The sequence below is a fragment of the Capricornis sumatraensis genome, chromosome 1, assembly GCF_032405125.1.
Source record: "Capricornis sumatraensis isolate serow.1 chromosome 1, serow.2, whole genome shotgun sequence".
Lineage (NCBI taxonomy): Eukaryota > Metazoa > Chordata > Mammalia > Artiodactyla > Bovidae > Capricornis > Capricornis sumatraensis.
The window spans coordinates 134936950-134943008 of record NC_091069.1 but is presented as its reverse complement, the minus strand read 5'-3'; the positions used below and the strand labels follow the sequence as shown (position 1 = coordinate 134943008).

Genomic DNA, 6059 nt, shown 5'->3' with positions numbered 1-6059 from the left:
ACACTCTATCATTATGTACCAATATGTTCATAGTTCAAATTTATTTTTGTGAATGATTATATTCTCAGTCTCTATCAACCCAGTCATCCTCAGCCTCATGTTAGTTGAGCACCCCAAGCATAATTGTACAATTAAAGTTTTTATATGAGTTATTAAACCATGATTTCCCAGATCCAAATATGTCTTTCTTTACTTTGTCATGCTAGCACTAAAGTCTAAAAATTATATTTCTTCTTTGTCATTTGGCTTTAGACCTCATGGACTGTAGCCCACCAGGCTCCTCTTCCCATGGGATTTTCCAGGCAAGAATACTGGAGTGTGCTGCCATTTCCTTTTCTAGGGGATTTTCCCAACCCAGGGATTGAACCTGGGTCTCCTGCACTATAGGCAGATTCTCTACCAACTGAGCTACCAGGAAATTCCCTATTATGGCCTGTCAGTAGAGGGCATAGAGTGAGACTGGAAGGCTGAAAGAGTCAAAGAAAACTTGCTTCTCCCTTGTGTTTTCTGTCCCTGCTGTCATTAACTGAGCAAAACCCTTCTCCCTGAGAGCAATAGTCTGTCACAGTGTCTAGCTTCTTTCTACTCTAGTGAAACAAGTCCTCTAGACTCCCCAGAGGCACCAGCAGCAGCACTACAGTACTGCCACATAGAGGGATGCCTGGGTCCTGCTCTGTGAGCCCTACCTCCAAGCCCACAACCCTTCTGGAAAGTTGATTTCTAACCCTCCAGGTTCCCTCTTCAATCTTCCCAGTTTGGATATCACAACATCATCTGGATTTGTTTTCCCAGATCTATGGGAAACAGATGCTTTTCACAGTTATTAACTATAAATTTGGTCTTCTTTCTGGTATTTTTCAGCTTTTCATCCCCTGGTTGTGGTGGTGGTCTAGTTGCTAAGTCATATTGGACTCTTGTGACCCCACGGACAGTAGCCCACTAGGTTCCTCTGTCCATGGGATTTTTCCAGGCAAGAATACTGGAGCGGGTTGTCATTTCCTTCTCTGGGGAATCTTCCTCACCCTGGCAGGGATTGAACCTGGGGCTCCTGCACTGTACACAGATTCTTTACTGACTGAGTTATCAGGAATTCCCATCCCTTGCTTAATTTCTATTATTATATGGTAGATACTATAGAATTCCAAACAGATTTTTGAAAGTAAAAGTGAATACATAGTAGTCACTAGATGGACCAAGTTTTTATTTTTCTATATAATTAAAGTTTCAAATACTATTGATAATGAATATGAATATACTCTAATTACATAAAACAAAATGTGATATCATAAAAGCTTGGTATTAAACAGAACAAATCCCCCCCAGCATATCCATCTATGTTCATTTATATAGAGTTCTCAAAACAAACAATATTGCATGCTACTATTTAGAAATAGAAATATGATTGCTAATTAAGAAACTAACAAATAAAAAACAACCAGCGATATTCATGAAGCTGGAAAAGTGGCTATCATTAGGGTGGGGAGAAAGGATTGTCATTAACAAGAATATTGAGTCCACTGGCATCTTGACAATTTACTGTTTCTGACAAATGCAATAGATAATGTTGTTTAGTTTCAAAGTTGTGTCCAACTCTTTACCACCCCATGGACTGTAGCCTGTCAGGCTCCTCTGTCCAAGGGATTTCCCAGGCAGGAATACTGGAACAGGTTGCCATTTCCTCCTCCAGGGGATCTTCCTGACACAGGCATCTAACATATGTCTCCTGCATTGCAGGCAGATTCCATACTACTGAGTCACCAGGGAAGCCTCACAATTGATAATATCACAGTTCTAATTGGGCTTCCTAGATGGTGCTAGTGGTAAATAATCTGCATGCTGATGTATGAGAGGCCAGAGACATGGGCTCAATCCTGGGGTCAGAAAGATTCTCCAGAGTAGGAAATGGCAACCCACTCTAGTATTCTTTCCTCAAAAAATCCCATGGACAGAGGAGCTGGTGGGCTACAATACATGGGACTACAAAGAGTAGGACAAGACTGAGTGACTGAACGTACACACACACTGTTATAATTATTTTTAATCACTCCTTGAATTAGCTTTTGAATATTACTTGATGTTAATAACAACAACAACAAAATGTTTAATTGTATTTTCTGCACAAAAGTGGAAGGTCTAAGTATTTCAAAGCAAAGCCAAGATTTTTTTGCATAAGTCTTTTGAGATCTACTCGGTTTAGAACACAGACTCAACTGACCCTTCAGAAATATCCTTCAGAAAATATAGAGGAGAGTATATCAGTGTGAAATTTTTGATGGCATTCAATGTGAATCCTTAGGTAGAAGTGCTAAAAACAATTTCAACATGATAATTTTATTAATTTTCTTGTACAAAAGTTGAAGTATTCATTTAAAACTTATAGTTAACAATGATTATTTAATATAACTCTTCAGAGTATCAGCAAAAACAGTGATATATTTCAGCAGTGCTATTAGTCAGTCAGTCAGCTCAGTTGCTCAGTAGTTTCAGACTCTTTGTGACCCCATGGACTGCAGCCCACCAGGCTTCCCTGTCATTCACCATCTCCTGGAGCCTACTCAAGCTCATGTACATTGAGTCGATGATGTCATCCAACCATCTCATCCTCTGTCATCTCCCTCTCCTCTTGCCTTCCATCTTTCCAGCATCAGTCTTTTCAAATGAGTCAGTTCTTCACATCAGGTGGCCAAAGGATTGGAGTTTAAGCTTCAGCATCAGTCCTTCCAATGAATATTCAGGATTGACCTCCTTTAGGATTGACTGCTTGGATTTCCTTGCTGTCCAAGGGACTCTCAAGAGTCTTCTCCAACACCACAGCTCAAAAGCATCAATTCCTCATTGCTCAGCTTTGCTTATAGTCCAACTCTCACATGCTGGGAAAGATTCATACATGACTACTGGAAAAACCATAGCTTTGACTAGATGGAGCTTTGTTGCCAAAGTAATGTCTCTGCTTTTTAATATGTTGTCTAGGTTGGTCATAACTTTTCTTCCAAGGAACAAGTGTCTTTTCATGGCTGCAATCGCCATCTGCAGTGATTTTGGAGCCCCCAAAGATAAAATCTGTCACTATTTCCATTGTTTCCCCATCTATTTGCCATGAAGTGATGGGACTAGATGCCATGATCTTAGTTTTTTAAACATTGAGCTTTAAGTCAACTTTTTCCATCTCCCCTTTCACTCTCATTAAGAGGCTCTTTAGTTCTTCTTCACTTTCTGCCATAAGGGTGGTGTCATCTGCATATCTGAGGTTATTGATATTTTCTCCCGGCAATGTTTATTCTAGCTTGCACTTCATCCAGCCTGACATGTCGGTTAATGTACTCTGCATATAAGTTAAATAAGCAGGGTGACAAAATAGCAGTGCTATTATTGTTTCTCTATTTGGTACTTTTTGAACAACAATAAACATCAATTTAAACCAACCATGGAATTCAAGAGTAATACCATATAGAAACAGAAGTGTTTTTCCTGATATTCTCTTTCATGCAAGAATGTTGAAAAGTGAGGCTGAAGTTTTGTTTTTTTTTTTTTAATTGCTATAATTTTATTTTTTTTAATTTTTAATTTTTTTTTTAATTTTAAAATCTTTAATTCTTACATGTGTTCCCAAACATGAACCCCCCTCCCACCTCCCTCCCCATAACATCTCTGTGGGTCATCCCCATGCACCAGCCCCAAGCATGCTGAAGTTTATCTAAATTTTGCAACTGTGTCCTAGGGCATAGACCTATATGTTTTTTTTTTGTCATTTAGTAGTGAAAATTCTCTTGAGAATTCATGTGACACACTTAACTTATCAAGATGCTGTTACAGGAAAAGTTTCTGAAAAGGAATTAAAGCTTTGACTTTATATATCGATGCAATGTATTCTGGTCCATACGTGGTTACAATCTAAGAGACCACAATAATAATAATAATAATAATAATAACAAAGGCCAGTGAATGCTTTGAAGGGTTTAAAATTGTTCTAATAGACTTCTCCATCAGGTGAAACTGAGCATAGCAATAGTCAATTATGAAAGCACTGCATCTAGAACCGCCTATTCCACACAGAGTTATTGGAAACTCAGCCATGCAGTTTATTGAAGAGAGTCGGCATAGGCATTTGAATGAATACAGATTATTTGCAACTCTACATTTTGTGTGTGTGTATGAGTGGTATATACATATACACACTCTAATACTGTAACTCATAGTTTCAGAAAAATATTAATATTAAATTGATTTTTTATTTACTGATTTCAAAAATTTTGTCCCAAGTACAAAATTTATTTTTATAAAAAGAAATAGGTGTTGAATCAATATAGTGTCTTTCATGCAATGTGTATACTGTTTAGGTCAGGTTGCATGTGAAAGGAAATCTTTATTATTTGTTTATCCTTAAATCAGATCTAATTTATTGTTTGATAACATTGAAACACCAACATTTTCTTTAGAAAACTCTTGTTTCCCTAATATTTTAAAATTCCAAGTTTCTATTATTTATTACAGGAAAAATGAATCATTTAATAGCAACTTTGTGTTTCTTAAGATGTCACTATTTTAATCACCTGACTTTTAAATTCACTTATACCCAACTGTTGTTACATGCTTCAAATTTTGATAGTTTATTTGTTTAATAAAATAAAAGCATTATATAGATGCTTCTAATTGCTGTTTGTTATTCAACATTTTAAAGAAAAAAAATTACACTTCTTTCCATTCATTTAAACATTGTATTTCTCTCTATATGCACTTATCAAGTAGTGCTGATGGAAAATCCAGGCTTCACTATATCCCCTTGTGAGGTTCTTAACCCTGCCACCCTCCTGCCTACCCCCGAGGGCTCTTTCCTCTTTCACTCTTGCCTAAAACTCTTGGACCACTAGACAAAACCCTGAGAGGGATTGTCAGAAGATCCTCTGACCAGTCCTGAAGAAACCTGGTACACTGATGGAAGCAGCTTTGCCTTGGATGGGAAAAGAAGAGCTGGATAAGCAATAGTCTCCAACTTTGAGACCATAGAGGCTAAACCTTTGGCACCAGGTACTTCAGCCCAATTAGCTGAGCTCATAGCCCTGACTCGAGCTTTAGAGCTGGGAGAAGGAAAAAGAGTAGCCATTTACACTGACTCCAAATATGCCTTTCCACGTGCTGCTATTTGGAAAGAAAGAGGCAATTTGACCACCCATGGATCCCCTATCAAATATGATGACAAAATCCTTAGGCTCTTGGAGGCAGTTCATCTGCCCAATGAGGTTTCAGTCATCCACTGTAAAGGACACCAGAAAGGGAGTACAGGAGTGGCAAGAAGGAAGCAAGAAGCCAATCAAGCAGCTAAGAGAACAACAGTACAGAATGATGATTTAATAGGGTTTGCCACCTTAGTTCGACAGACTGATTTGCCAGAAACTCCTTCATATACTGATGGTGAGACTCTTAAAGCTGAGTGGAGGTTTTCAAGAAGATCATATGGTGTGGTTCTAAAAGGAGGGACTCCTTTTTCTGCCTGGGAACCTCAATGAAAGTTGGTTAACTCCTTACGTGCCACCACTCATTTATGGGAGAAGGCCCTCCAAAGATTACTAGAAAGGTCCTTCAGAGGAACAAGCCTCCAAACGACTCTAAGGCAAGTGGTCTTCTCTTGTTCCAGTTGTCAATTAAACAGCCTCCAAGGAGCTTGAAGACTCCAGCTGTCCCAGCCCATTCAACGATGTGGGACCTACCCAGGAGAGGCCTGGCAAATGGACTTCACCCAGATGCCAGTTTCTCAAGGGTAGAAATACCTGTTAACCATGACAGATACAGTCACAGGATGGATTGAAGGCCTTCCCACCTGGACTGAGAAGGCTGAGGAGGTGGTAAAAAAACTGCTCCATGAAATCATTTTGAGATTGGGTCTGCCCCGGTCATTACAAAGTGACAATGGGTCACCATTTACTTCTAAGGTCACACAAGGGGTCTCTAAAGCATTGGGTGAAACACATTATCTCCATTGTGCCTGGAGACCTCAGTCTTCAGGAAAAGTAGAAAGAGCCAACCAATTCTTAAAATCAGTGATAAAAAAGATAACCCAGAAC

At 38.9% G+C, this 6059-nt stretch overlaps 1 non-coding gene across 1 annotated transcript; it reads right to left on the bottom strand.

The window, feature by feature from the left end:
• Window positions 1-345: 345 nt before the first annotated feature.
• Window positions 346-418, bottom strand: TRNAY-AUA (transfer RNA tyrosine (anticodon AUA)). Its single transcript has one exon. It is a non-coding gene; the product is annotated as a tRNA-Tyr (tRNA).
• Between the last annotated feature and the right edge of the window lie 5641 nt (window positions 419-6059).